Source organism: Carettochelys insculpta, chromosome 2 (assembly GCF_033958435.1).
Source record: "Carettochelys insculpta isolate YL-2023 chromosome 2, ASM3395843v1, whole genome shotgun sequence".
NCBI lineage: Eukaryota > Metazoa > Chordata > Testudines > Carettochelyidae > Carettochelys > Carettochelys insculpta.
The window spans coordinates 132045274-132061092 of record NC_134138.1 but is presented as its reverse complement, the minus strand read 5'-3'; positions in this window follow the sequence as shown (position 1 = coordinate 132061092).

The following is a 15819-nucleotide window of genomic DNA, read 5'->3' as shown; positions in this document are numbered from 1 at the left end:
TCCTTGGCACAAAGTGAGATTTTTCAGATATTGCCTGAGCCTGAAGGCAATAATGAGCAAAGGTTAAGCAAGGGCCTGGGCAAGTTGGGTACAAGTTAGGGCTTCCTAAGTAATTGTAAAACTTCTCTGGACCTTGGGAATGGAAATTTTCTCCATTGCTGAGCCTGTTGTTTACAGTACAATAATATTATTGCTGCTCTATCAGTGAGCAGGACTAGCTTGAATTGTTCTATTTCTGTTCAGTCTAAAATGCGTCTGTGAACTAAGATGACACAGACAGCATAATGGTGAGTGAAATTTGCTTGTCTATTAATTTCAGTTGATACCTAGGTGCTGAGTGCAGATAAGAGGGACAAAATGGTAGATTCTTTCTTATGAGCCTGTCTGACCCTACGCTCATTCTCCCCTGCATCCTGTCCTCTTTGGGTTTTGCAGAGCCTGTTCGACATAAGAGAAGGTAGAATAAAAAGAGAAACTCAGTCCAAGTATCAGCTAGTTCTTGCAAAAAAAAAAAAATGGTTAGACTTTTCTTTCAGTGCCCATACCTAGTAAGGTAAAGGCAGTCAAAATGGACAGACCATCAAGTTTTGCTGTCCTCTCTCCAACCACTCATTTTGTTTACATGAGTGACCGTCTGCTCGCTTGAGCAAGGGTTCTGTAGTCCAGGATCTGGCTGAAACTTTTGGATTTCTTGTTCTTGTGAGATGGGTTTTGTTTGTGCACTTCCTGCTGCTGTGCTGGCAAGCCTGAGATGCCAGGGACTGAATGGGTTCCAGAGACTGAGATCTTCGCTCATCCTTCCAGTGGGTCCTCCAAAGCAGAGGCTCTCAGCCTTTTTCCTTGAGGCCCTGCCAACACACTGCTAAACTTCCCATTCCAGCTCTGCCACAACAGCTAGTTTTCAGCATATAAAAGCCAGAGCTGACATTAGAAGGTAGCAACCAGGGCCCATGTAACGGGCTCCTGTGAAGCTACATTGCCTAGGCTTCAGCTTCAGCCCCAGGTGGGAGGACTCGGGGGGCTCCAGGCTTCCATCCAGTGTGGTGGGACTTTGACTTTCTGCCCTGCGCCCACGTAGGTCTAACACTGGCCTTGCTTATGGCATACCAGGGGGCCCTAGGACCCTCATTGAGAACTACTGCTCCAGAGCATGCTGAAATGCATCAGCAATGTGGTTCATGGTGTTAAGCCACCCGCTCACAAGCACTTTTAAATAAGAGTATTCTTCTGGTGAGAACACAGGGCTAGGACTTAGGAGATCTGGGTTCAGCACCTGCCTCTGCCATAACCTTCATAGGTGACTTTGGGGAAGTCACTTAACTTCTGTGCCTAAATATTCCACACTGGCTAGGCACCATGATGCCATAGCGATGCTCACCCCAGAAGAACCAAAAATGTGGAGCAGGGTGTTTGAACAGTTTTGAATTACCAACTAATAAAAATCAGCAAGCAAGAAGGGACATTTTCAGTGACTCATGAGCCCAGCTCTGTGGGATCAGAAACCAAGAAAATGCTTTGAAGGTGAACACAAAATGTTAAACTTAGTTCATCCGTTGAAATATGTAACAGGAGAAACTGAGACAAGCAGAGATGCATAACTTGAAAGGGGTGAAAGGCTAGTGTTGGAAGATAAGGTCTCCATTGTTTTACAGAAAAAGTACCTTTAATATAAAACTAGTGTGGGGGGCAGGGTGGAAGGTGGAAAAATAACCTGATTTGTGTACAGCATATATGGAAACCTTTATTGGAATTGTTAAGAGAAATATTATTTCATCTTACCTGCTGACAAATAGCTCTAATGGATTTTGTCTGATGATGAATCATAGGAATTTTTCTTGCATGTTCCAAACGTGACTCTTTAAAGAAACAAACTCATTTTCTTATCTCTCTAGATTTAATGCTTTCAGAATGAGCCCACTGTATTGGTGTACATTTATTCTCTTGCTCCTTGAACTAGTTACCTTCTTGAAGTGGCACAGGAAAAGCTGGGCTTGAGGGACAACAATTTAGGTGGTCTTTTAATGTGATCTCTGACATTTTTTTGCTTACAGATGCTACATGCTCAGTTGCAATAACTGCCTCTCCGTACAAACTGGATAGACATCTAACTATTCAGCTTACGTGTGCAGGTATAGTAATTGTTTATGTAGTTGTGTATGTGCACCTAGAATTTATGAAAATTTCCCAGTAGTGACTACCTGTCCTTAGAATGTCATCTCAATGTATCAATGAAATAGTGAGAGAGAAAGTGGAAGCCAAACAAGGCATGTCTACACAAACACTGGGCACAAGTGAGTTGTAAATCTACACTGATCCAAAGTGCAGCAAGCCAACTATGTGGTCTCTGCTGCTGCGCACTGAAGGTCCCCTATTGTGCACTGACCTACTTTAGTTGCAAACCACAGTAGGTCACTGTGTATTAAGGAACTTGTAGTGTGCAGCAGGCTAGTGATTAAACCCCAGATTTTCCCACATTAATTTTTCACCCAGACAAGCATTTGATTCAGCTATGCCAGAAAGATATGAAGTCTGAAACTGTTTCAGCTTGGGGTTCATTTAATCTCTGACAAATTTTCTTCCTGAAAGTAATTTAGTGCTTATTTTTACTAGTCAGGGAAAATATGATTCTTGTGTGGACCTAATGTCTCAGATCTTCTTAATATATTCACGGTGAAGTTTTTGTCATACATACATGAAGACACCCTAAATAAAAGCTTTTAAGGGCCTGGTGAGGAACACCACCAGATCTACCCATCCCTTTGCCATTGTAGCCTATAGTGTCCTAAATAAAAAATCAAGTTTGGGTCTGCTTTTGTAGAATTTGGTAGCAAAATAGTTGAGTGGAGTTTTCTGAACATAGGCCAGGTTTTCTCTCCCGTAAGGTGTCTTACTAGCGCGCTCTCGCTCTCTGGTAGAGTGTGTCCATCATGGTGCTGCAAATAGTTATGGGTCTACAAGAGAAATCTCTAAGAGCCTGGCTCTGTTGCTCTATTTTAACAATATTTGTGGATGGGCTGATGCAAGTGAGGGATTAATGGCCCATAAGAGGGCTTTTCGACTAATGCCTTATAACCAGAAACTAACTACCAAGGGGCTTCCCCTCACCACCTCAGTTAAGGGAAAACACCGAAATTCTGCAATAACTAGGACTTAGACTCCCCTAATTTCCCCTTTCTCCTCCCTCCGTCATGGGCTGCTCCTGTTTCAGCATGTCTGCAGTCTTGAGACTGCTCTTAATCTCCTGCCTATACTTGGGAAAAGAGGGAGATGAACTCCACTCAATGTCTCTGAAAGGGCCTGTTCCCACTCCAAGTCCCCAGAGTTTTATGGTCACGGTGGACATGGGATATATTGGGTCGTGGAAGGAATTTCTAACACTTCTTGAATTTTTCTCCACAAATAAATCAATATAAATATACACAGAGAGAGAATGCAGTTAGAAACCCCTCTGCCAACATTCATTTCCTTTTCAGGGGGGCGGGGCAGAGACTTGTTGTTCCTATATTTTCTGTTCTTTGGTTCACCTTTTCATTCACTTTCTTCAACTGTTAAGGGGCCTAGGACAAGCCCCAATGATAGAAGCAGGTAGGGGATGTTCCTTTAGACTAGTTCCCTTTTGGCCAAGTATGCCAGTCAGCACTTGTGTCTGCAGATCCTACTATTCCTGACTCATTCTTCAAGCACCTTTCTGTGTTTGTGTTGCTTATACAAGTGCTATTAAAAACTGAAAGAAAGTTTTTAAAATACTGTTCTACTCACAAAACTCTCAAGAAAAAAAACTTGCAAGGTTTCACATCTGTGTGTTGATGATTTACAAATCTAATGTGGGGCACTTTGCAGTACAAGTACAAAAATGGTTTCATTAATTGCCAGCTCTAAAAACTCTGGGACTTGGACATCTAGCTGGCCACTTTTCTCCTTTCGCTTTGCCAGTAATTACGGTTCTGCAACCCTCCTGTTATGCCTTCTTTTCAGGAGGGTTGCACCAGCAGCGTAACTGCAACTTCAGAATCAAGTGTGGTGGTAAGATGAACTAGCCAGTCTCTCTGCCTACAGAGCTAAACAGGAGGGTAGCAGAATAAATACTAAGAGCTGGGTGAAACCTTGTTACAAGTTGAGCTAAATTTTGCTGAAGTTGATAGGCATGAATTTGTCCTTCAGTTAATATAACAACAAGGATAAGCCCCCACTAATGACTAAAGGTGTATGTGAACTATACTAGGAGATTTGGCTGAGTGGAGTAGAGAGGGAGGGATGTGTACAGAGACAGATCTAAAACTGAGAACAGGCCAGGTGAGAGGGAAGGAGAAGCAAGAAAGCCAAGTAGGTGCCCAAACATAATGTGACCTGGGAAGAAGAGAGATCAGGCTTTGGAGTGTAGCGTTGGCTAATGAGGCTTGGGTGGTGTTAGAAGCGGCTGCTTTTGTTCTTGGTTCACTCTGTGTGGTACTTCATGCATTTCTTGTAAATAAGCTTTCATTACATATCAGACGTCCATCAATTGCTACTCCCACATGGAACATCCCTGAGGCCCTGGACATTGACTTAGCTACTCAGGTCAAAAAGGATCAACAATATTTTTAACTGGGAAATTATCAGAGTTGACTTGGAGTACAGATAAGAAGTTTCTACTGAGTAAAAATGTGCCATTTTTACATTCCAAAGATGAATCACAGTTGAATGCTTTGGAGAAAATTAGGACACACTGATTGTGAAAGAAAGCTAGTTATATTGCCCTGTAGTGGTATGAGAGTCAGTGACTTGAATAAAATGCCTTTTCATTACATTCATTACTGAGGAAGTGGATATACCAAACACTGGCAGACAGACTTACAGTAAGTGCAGTCGCTGTAAGCTTTTCTATTTTGAGCCTTTTTTTAAAAACCCTAAGTATAGAGATTGTGTGGCACTGAGTTCATTCCTTGGAAAATGGTATTTAAGAAACCCCTGACACTTGCATTCCAATTGAAAGTAAAAGCTCCTTTTATAACTCTTCACTAGCCTGAGGGACCAATCAGCTGTAGCAGAGGTGATTCTGTGGGCTCCCCAGAGGAGAGAGACTTCATCATAAGCAGGGAGATGGTCATAACCCATCCCCCATGCTGCCTCATGCCAGAAACTGAGACATAACTGTCCTGAGTTTCTTCTCAACTATCTTGGCCTCAGGCAGCCCTGATGGACACACACATGAGGCAGGTAAGGGTACCAAGAGCATTCCTCACTTTTCTTCAGAGGTTAAGATAGTTTCTGTAGTTAATTGCTAGTATTGTGTTATTTACCCAATCCCCTCACTATTATTTTACTCTTTCCAGGCATGGCTTGCATCACTTGCCAAGTTTCAAGTGTTAACTGTCCTCATGAGAGGCTACACATGTGAGCAACAGCCATTCTTTCAGTGTGTCCAGTGCTTGAGAGAGCCCTGAGTGTCAAGTCCAAGGCAAGGAAAAATGGATCTTTAAACTCAGACCACTACCAAGGGAATTATCTATTTGGCCAGGTTCTCAGACAGAGATGTAGGGTAGGAGGTGTCTCCTGAGCTTTCTCTGGACAGATTCAATGCCCCTTCAGCCTCCTCACAGGCATCCCCTAAGAAGGGGAAGGCTTTTGTAGATTTCAGGGTAGGAGAGCTTGGACTCTTGCTTCCAAGAGCTAGTTCTGAAAAATCCCAATAGCTTCCTGGCAAGATGAATTTTTCTCTGAGGCCTTGATCGCTCAGCTCATACCATGAGTCAAAGGACTCCTTCTCCAGTGGCCATGAAGGGGAGACATGGCTGTGATGGGGCCTCCATAACTTCTACCAGAAAGGAGAGCAAACATAAACACTTGGGACTGGCACCATCAAATTGAGCCCAGCTCACTACCCCCACTGAGCAAATTACAGCACCAGACACCATAAGCATCTGTTTTGGCTCGCCCACCATGGGTAGTACTGTTGGCTCCAATAGTCTTGGACTTGTCTACTACATCCGTACCAAGTCCCTACTCAATGCCTTGGAAGTTCAAATTTACTCAGCATTTCTCCATAACAGATGAACGGTGATCTCCACTCCCTCTGGATACTGAGCATTTCTCAGTATTTAAAACCCAATCTCCAAACATCATTCTCTGGTACTGCAAAATTTGCCATGGTCTTCCACTGCTGCTCCTCCACTACATGAGCCTCTATTTTCTGTTCAGGGTTTTCCAACATATCCTTTTGGGAACCTGTTGCCTAAAAGACATAGGGAATACAGGGCGGTGGAAGATGCCTTGCATGTCACTTGGATTTACATATTCCCCAAAACCAAAGGCCATACTGTGAGCCTTGGGTGACCTCTCAAAGACAATTTGCCAGACCACTAGTATCATCACACAGAGAGGCCGGGTTTTATCAGCCCTCTCCTGCCCAATCCCTTTTCTTTGCCCTCAGGAGGAGACCTTTGAGGAGCAGGAAGACAGGATGGATAGAGACATGACATCTCAAATATCTATTTCATTCTCATCTCTGTATGAGGCAGTTATGTCTCCACCACCATCTGTGGCCAGTGATTTGTGGCAATTTCAAGACTTCATAAAGAAGGTATGTACCACTCTTCAGATTAGTCTCAGAGCTCAAGGCTTTACATGGCAAATTGTTAGATATCTTGCAGTCTTCGTTGTTGTCAAGAAGGAGATTACTCAATGAGAAACTCCTAGACCCGGCAACAAAGCTGTGGCAGACATCTGCCACTCTTCCACCTGTGTGTAAACAGATGGGTGGAAGTAATCTGTCCCCATCCCCCACTGCAGTCCCCCAAAGATTCTGACTTTTTGTTGCTTCACCCTCCACCTGATTCCCTGGATGTCGTAAATGAGCAGGGTAGGCAGCACTTTTCCAAGTCTGTCCCTTACGATACGGACCGGAGGAGGCTGTCTCTTCTTGGGCAAAAGGTCTATTTGCCAGCAGCCCTGCAATTCAGGATTGCAAATTATCAGATGGTCATGTCCAAATATAATTTTAGAAATGCTAGCAGATTCATAACTTTTATTGAGCACCTGTCACAAAACCACAAGGAGCAATTCCATTCCATCTCAGTGAGCCAATAGCCAACTGATCTTTTAGCATCCTTAGATCCTGTGGATACTGTTACCAAGTTTATTTCCATAGTGGCAGTTATGCATCATGGCCCCATCTTTCACAGTTAAACAAAAAGTGCAGAACACCATGGAAGAGCTGCCTTGATCATAAACTGTTCTCAGAAACCAGGGATAAGTCCACATTCTGAAAGACTCCAAGGTTATTTTACTGTCCCTGCTTATATTTAACTTACAAATAATAAAAGGTTTAGTAGGATGCGGACTGTCCTGCTCAGTTTCCCTTGTTCTGTAAAGCCACCAAGCCCCACGGAAAGAGAGATGGCTTTCAGAGATGGAGGGTACTCCTTGATCACCCAGCCATCAAGTTTTGGGGTTTTTTTCGGGGGTGGGGAGGGGTGGTTGACATTTGATACCCAGAAGACTAGGAGAATTTGTAGCAGTGCCCATTAGCCTACATCTCCCTCTTTGGAGACTGCCTAAAAGTCATAACATCAAGTTATATCTTCCATTTTTTTTTCCCAACAGCTCCCTTCTATCTTGGAAGAAGGGTCGATTTTGTATTTCCTCCAATGTGTCTGATACAAAAAAGGATAGTGACCAAGATCAGACTGGACAGAGTCAGAGTTATCCTTATCACATATCAGCCTGGCTCAAGACAAGCTTGGTTCTCTTATTCATTTCTTAGGAAGGCCAACTGTTCAAGGCCTCAGCCATCCCTCTTCTCCTGACACAGGGTGCAGGTCATGTGCTTCATCCCAACCTAGAGGCTCTCCCTTCAGAGTGTGGCTTCTCAAGAGTCACAGGGTTAAAATAGGCCTATTCTACAGAAATGCAACCAGTGTTACTGAATACCTGAGATTTTTTTTCCTACTACTTCCCCAAAGAAATGGAAAAAAAAATTCACATTGGTGGTAGTTGTGCTGCCTCCTACTAGACTTATCTGTCATATTTGGATTATCTGTTGGGCCTAAAGAAATCAGGGTTATCAGTTTAAGGTCCATTTGACCACAAAATCGGCCATTTGTTCTCCAGTACAAGAATTTTCCATATTTGCTCATTGTTGTTATCTAGATTTTTTTTAAGGTCTTGGGGAATCTCTACTGGCAGACTAGAAACCCTGTCCTGACCTGGGATCTCAAGCTGGGACTCATTTACCTAATGACACCTTCATGTTGCTAATGATTCAGATTTGCTCAGTTGCTTAATCTATGAAGACAGTTTCCTAAGTAGCCAGCATGTCAGCCGATGGGATTGGGAAGAATGAAGCTTAGATTCGGATCCCCCTCATTTTATGGTGGTTTTTAAGGACAAGACCTCTTTCTGCCTACACCACAAATTCCTACCTAAGGTTCCATCTGAAGTCTACCTTAATCAATCCATTCATTGAACAGTGTTTCCCAAAGCCATACCGTTCTCTTCCGGAATCTTGCTTGCGTACCCTGGATACCAGATAGGTGTTGGTCTTTTACTTGGATAGGACAAAGTAATTTTAGGAAGACTACTTCAGGAGTTGAGGAAGACGAAATGGACCACTTACCCTATTAAAGCTTCAGGCTGAGAGGAAAGTCCTAATCAGCGAAAGCTCATGTACGTGGGGCAGGGGAACAGTTAAGGGTTTCTATAAAGCCAAGGATTGCTAAAGCCTAATTGGTTGGTGGAGTCTAGCTGCAAGAGGAGGTGGGCTGTATTTTAAATCCCTGGAGCTGAGATCAGGGAAGGTTGTCTGCAGTCACCCTGTGAGAGTTTTGGGGGGCTATATTGGCAGGAAGGCCACCGTTATTCCCTGGCAGGAGGGAATTTGCTCTTGCAAGCCGAGAGCAATGAGGGGAGCTGAAAAGGTAGGAAAGACTCAGGGAGAAAGCAGCAAGGAACAGAATAGTGCAGGCCTTGGCTGCTGATTTCACTGGGGCCCTGAGCTAAACCTGGAGTAGAAGGTGAACCTGCCATCTCCTACTAGCAGCTGAAAAAAGACACTAGCTGGGAAGACTCAGAGACCATTTTTCAGGACATACTTCGGTACTCCAGAAGATGGAACCATGGACAGTGACCTGGCTGGAGGGGCACGGCGTGAAAAGGAACTGCAGTGCCCGGAACAAGAGGGCGTGGCAAGGCATGCAGCTCCCAGCAAAAGAGGGCCTCTTTCTGGGAAGAGCTAAGGCCCTGAGGCTCCAGGCAGAAGAATCCCTAGCGATGAGTGGATCCCATGATGCACCTAGGCTCTTCATTTTCTTTGTGAATAGATCCATGGGATCCATAGTCTCATCTCAGAAACTGTTGAGATGGATGGGGGCGTGTATTAGTATGTGTTAGGATTCTGCAGATGTTCATGGCCCCTGAAGTTTGAGAGCATGTTCCACGAGAATGGGCCAGTATCTCGAATATGAAAGGCTGCTACATGAATGTCAATACGTACGTTCTGAAACATTTTTGTTGTGATTCATGCTGTCAATCCCATGTGGCACTTGGAGCTTTAGAAGAGAGCCTGAAGAATTCTTTTCCATCTGGGGACACTGCTCCAAAGTCACCAAGTGGGCATCCGTAGGGATATACATCTTGAACTGTAGTTACTGCACAAAGTGAGTAGTTTCTTCTTTATAACCATTAAGTTAATGTATTAAAAAATTTAAAGGAAGCAGACATAACTGTATCAAGACATTGTAACTCAGCATTTCCCAGGTGTTCTGTGAAAAAAATTTTGATGCTAACATTTTTTCCTTCTAAAACATTAAATATGAAATTATATCAAAAGACTAAGGTATTTGAATAGTATTTAGATTGTAGGTATATTAATATTTATAATGCATTCGTAACAGTATAGTTATTGTGTGATTCGTGCCAAAACAGAGTTGATTCAGATTGTTTAGCCATGAGTCTTATTCAGAGAAATCATGTGATGCTGCACTTGATATGAGGACCCAGCTCTCCAGAACCATTCCTAATATTAAGCAGATTTGTGATCAAAAGATGCAAAAGCACTCTTCCCATTTAAAAAGAAGTCAAATCTTCCTAATTTTTATTTTCCACTAGTTTTCTGCAAAAATAGATTTATAAATAACACAACTTAAAAATATTTTTCCATACCTGATTTGTTTTGCGTGTCTTTTTTTTATAAAAATGCTTAAGATTTAAAGGAGGACAGGGCTTTTTTGAACAATATTGTCCTTTCTATTTTTGTACAAAAGAACAACTAACTATCCTTTCAGCTGTTATATTGTTTTTGTTTGAGGTTTTGTACTTACTTCCAATTTTTATACTTAATTATAGAGTTGATAACCATCCTCCTGTCAGAAGGACATTAGTTGTTCGTTCAGATAGTTTTCTCTTATTTTTTTATTCTTTGTAAAAGACACCTAAAAAATAGCTCCTTTTAAAATCAACATTTTAGCATTGTGTGACAATTTTTCAGTATGAAATGTTCCACCCCTACCCCAAACCAGAATATAGGTGTTCCATCAATATAGTCCAAGCCCAAAAGTGTTTCCACGGCCAAATTCGTTGGGGGAACGCTGTTCTAACTTGAACCATATCCCGTTTTAGCTTGTTCAAAGACATGACATAACTAGAAGTCATCTCAGAATCCAGGTGTGTTTCCACAGTCTCTGAAGGAAGGAAAGCAATTCTCTGAATCAGCTGAATGTGTCTATTTTCCACCCACCCTGATCAGCAAGAAGCCTAGCTAACAATTTCATTTTCAAAAGAAATTTTTGTCCATTAATTTTAGCTGTCAGGGCCAGATACTTAGCTGGAATCAAGAGGCTTCTGTGGCACTGGGGTTATGGTGATACAGTGCTACGTTGGTTACAACATTCATTTGAACCGAAATATAGTATACACAGGGCATTTTTGTCTGGCAGAGCACTGTGTTTTGCCACCTTTTTTTCCCTGGTGCTGCCATTTTAAAAAGGCAGCTGGGCAGCTGAGAGCCACATATGGCTCTTGAAGCAGCCACTTGCAGCTCCGGCCATTTGGGCTCCCTGCCTGCTGATAAAGAGCAGGACTTGATTTTAATCAGTTTAACAGCTGCCAGGAGAGATCTGGCCATTAAATTAATTAATTAGAGTCCTTGCTCTTTCAGTGTGGCAGGTCAGGGAGCTGCCCCTGCCACGCTGTAAGTGAGAGGAGCCAGAGGGCTGAGGCGAGCTGCACAGAAGTTAACATGGCAGCTGGCAAAGAAGCAGGAGCACGAGCACGTGAAGCTCCTTTTAAAATGTACGTGAATCCTGGGCTGGGGGTGGTGATGGTTGTGGGGGGGTTAAGACTTGGGGGCAGGTTGGGGCTGCAGCAGTAGCTGAGGAACGACTGCCCGGGGCAGCAGGAAAGGAGCAGCAGCCCGCTGGGAACATGGCTGCCTGGGGAGCACCTGTGCCTAACAGAGGGTGACTGCATGGTTTCACACCATACAGCGCCCTGACTCCTTGCAGCCCCTGGCCACAGCTCCCTACCTGGCCCCGGCACTGCCTGTCTCCAGCCCCTGCCTGGTGTCATCCACCTTGTTCTCCCAACCCACCACCTGCCTTGCCCTGTGCCTGGTGCCCTGTTCACAGTCTGTCCTGCCCCATTTGGTGCCCACAACCTCATGAGCCCCCTGTTCCACCTGTTTTCCCTCTGCCCCATGTCCACAGCCTCGCCTGCCCTGTTCACTCCATGCCAGCTCCCCGCCGGTCTCTCCCATGCCCAGTGCCCCCGACCTCCAGCCACCACTCCTGGGACTTGCATCCCCCTTCCCGGGAGCAGGTCCCAAGCCAGGCAGCTGCCCTTCCCCAGCATTGCACGGCCGCTGTGGGGAGTCTCTGCCCAGGTGCCCCACTGCGCTGGAGGCAGCCAGAGACCTGGCACGGTGTTGCAGAAGTTGTGGGGCAGGTACACTAGTCTGGGGCTGTGGGTTTGTGCCCTGCTGTTTTGCAGGAGTGGGAATGTGTATGTGTTTTTGAGGGTGTATTTGGGGCTGCGCTGTATGTGGTTGGGTTGGAGAACTGTGTGTGTTGTGTAAGGCTTGTGGCTATTTTGTGTGTTGGGATTGTGTGCGTTGTCAGGCATTATGGACACTTTATGAGCTGGGGTTTTGCCCACTTGTGTGTTTTATGTTGTGCTTATATTTAAGTTGGGTTGCACTTGTGCACGTGCGCTCTCTCGCTCTCTCTCTCTGTGTAGCCTGGTGGCAGTTTGGGGTCGTGCGGGGAGGGGGATGAGGTGGGGCTTGAGTTCCGGCACCTTCTTTCCTAGGAAAAACGCACAGAGCATACGTAATACATAGTAGGGGAATATAGTGTGTATATAATGCATATGGGAATTCATGTGTACAAGGGATACTGCATCTATTGAATTTGTTGATGAGTTGTTGAGGCTGTTGCTTGCATTAAGAGCAGATGGGCAAATTGAAGCTTTTACTGTGTTCTTGCTCAGTTCATCCAACCCCGGCATGGAAGCCTGCATGGCAGATAGGAAGCATGAAGTTTTCAGGTACTGACAGCTGCCTAAATATTTCACTCCTTGCTAAAAGGAAGGTACTGTATGGATGAAAGTAATGTATCTGAATCTTAACTATGTTGTTCAAAGCACATTTAAAATGTACATGTCCCTTATCTATGTATCTCTCATGAGCCTCTCAGCATCTTTTTATCCGCAGAAGTTTTACGTACCTGTTTTCCTCATTTAAGCTGCTCAATGTGCTATAAGAGCTTATGAAAGTCGAGTGGCAGCTGCATTTCTCAATATAAATGGAGTAGTATAAATCAATTTCTCTTAGACCATTTGTATTATTGCAGGGCATTCTCTGACTTGCTTGTCTTGCATTGTCACATGCCAAAACCAATCTCATCCAATGTGTTGACAAGCCGCAGACCTTGCAAAGAGTTTGTTTTATTTATGATGGGTTATGTGGAGCAACAGTGACGGGTTTTCATGCTGTGCTGGCATCAAGTCTCTTAATACATTGAGTCCTACCCTTTCTTTGAGTGATGCTATGGAAGAGATGAGTAACAATGAATGTTTGTCATTTTTGTTGAGTCACATTGTTTCTATTTGTTTTAATAACTTATCTGGGATTTTAAAGGGAAAGTTTGTAAATATAATCAAGCAATACCAAAATGATTTAATCATCAATGTGTTTGTGTATATATGTAAAACTTAATTATACAATGAATAGGGAAGACAAACAAATACAGACTTCCTTAAATACAAGGGAAAGATTACAAACGTGAGCAAAATGTTCTTTATTCATTAACATTTGTCCACACATACAATCAGTTCATTGATACGTTACACTATTCAAATGTTTTTATTTGAAGATGTATCAATAATGCAAATTGTCATCCAGCCTCCTAGGCAAGCCTTCCTGTGCAATTTTCAGTGTTTGCATTCAGCACTTTTCTCCACATTAAATGCACAGAAACTATCGTAAAAACATTGAAAAACGTGCATAGTACTCTCATCCTGCCAGCTATTAAAATGCATACATTGAAAGAGAATTGGAAACTTTTTCTGTGTTTACGGAGTTTATTACTTAGAGAGGCAGTTTTCAGGTCAACTGTTATGAGGTGTTAGCCTACTTGCAGCATGGGGGAGGAACTAGCGCTGCAAGTCACTGGAATAAGGGGAGTGCCCCAGTTGAACTGAATTCTACAGGAGAAGAATTGAAATCTATTTTTCTAAAATATAGTGAGGAAAATGCACAATTTCCCTTGCTGCAGATCACGGAAACCAAAACCCAATTGGCATCTCTCTTCTGGATGTTCCATGTGTCTCCAGCCTGGGGCAGATCTTTGGACTTGTGTCTTGCGAAGATATTTTCAATTAAGTGAATGAACTGTTCCAAGGCACATGAATTCACTGCCTCCAAGATAGAAAGCAGAATTGCTCTTTAAATATGAGATTCCAACTGAGATCACCCGTGGGAGGAGGAAGGCTGTACCAACTGTGGTGAAGAGTTCTGCCAGTTTGGTTATGTACAAATGGTGAAATCGCATTTTGGTGAATTTATGTATTGACGGCCATGTGGCCACCCAGCAGGCCTCAATGCAGGAGACATGCCAGCGTTGCCTGAGAATCAGTGCTTCTCATGACTGGACTTGGCTTAATAGAAGGAAGACTGCTTAACTGCATTTACATAAGGCACTTAATGTATGACTTGTGAGGACTGTCTGCATTATGACACTGGGTATCAGCTGAGAAAGATCCCACTTCAAAAATTCATCTAATTGAAGATAGTATCTATTGGGAAATCTGCATTAATGAATAGGAAAGATGATGCATCTTGTGCAGGGGTTTGATCTAGGAAGCTCCTGACGGAGAGCAGAATGCAGTTCCAAGGTTGTTTTCTGATCTTATTGGGCTGGACTAGGCTTTAGTGTCCTAAGGAAGTATTTAATGCTGGAATTGGAATTGGAGCCAAACTTATTTTCCTTGAACATGAAAAAATTATACTCGAATTTTTTGTTTGGACATTCCTATACATTCACATTAGCCCTGCTGGAGGAATTCAAGGCAAGGTTTTTCTTTTTCTACCTTGTAGTTAAACTATGAGCTTTGCACCAGCCAGCAGAACTTGTTGTTGTTTTTAGAGTCCATGAGGGTGATAAGTTCCTCTGTTATAAACTTGTGTGAACCCAGATGGAGAACTTCTTTCTTCAACAGCAGATCACCTCCGTGAGATAGAGGTCTGAGAAGATTCAGTGTGAGGTTAATTGTCTGAAATCCATAGCCTTCTCAGCTACAGAGGCAAAAACAGTACCTGCCATTTTCTGCCTTCCTATCTTGCGTATGGCCCCGAGCAACAATGGCAAAGCTGGGAACTCACATAGCGCACACGTTGCCCAGTTTTGAGATATCATTCAGCACCTCACAGTCCAACTCATGGAGAGGACAACATAACCTTCTGTTGTTTCTTGGTATGGAGGTCAATCACTAGCTCACCAAATAGACTGAATGAGGCTATTTCTGGGCACAGATTCCACTCTGCTTAATGCAAGTCCTGCCATAATAAATCTTGGTATTCATCTTTGATTCACCAATGGGTGGATCCCTTCAAAAATCATTTTTTCTACACTTGGTTGAGAGAGTGGAGAGATGGGACCTTGATCTCTGCCAACAGATGTGATCATGTGTGGTGAAGAGGGAGTAACAAGAATTACTGAACAAGTGTCATAGGTGCTCTGATTGAAGCAGATCTGTTATGTGATCAGCAGTCTGTTTTTTTTTTGTTTTTTTTTTTGCAGTTTCCACTCGTCTATTGTGGCCATAATCTTTTGTTAATATTCTTCTCTAATGAGAGTTGGTGACCGAGAGCCCAAGCTTATGATTAACTACCCTCAGACCATATGTCTGTTTATCACAAATCCAAGATATTCCAGGAATTGTATTGTTTGCCTCAGCACTTTCTCTCTGTACAGAACCCTTACTCAGAAAAATTGTCCAGGAAGAGATTGAAGTGAATTTCCTTCTTCCTTTACCTTCTGGGAATGGTGAACCAAATCAGCAAGAAATGACAACCCAGTAGTTAGGGCAAGGCAACCTGCAGTGGCAGCGGGGAGATGACAAATGGATACTTTCCTAGCCTTTCAGTTGTAAAAGGAAATCATATTCCTTTTTCATCTTCGCAGGCAGCAACAGGACTGTGCCTGAAAGTCAACTCTTGTGGGGTGTGGAGGGTTTGAAGGAGAATTTTTATAGCTATACATGTGTATTTTTGACTCTGATTTTTGTACAGGTAGTCTTTCTCCCCTAAGGCAGAAGAACTCCCATGGGTCTGCATGCACAAGAACATGT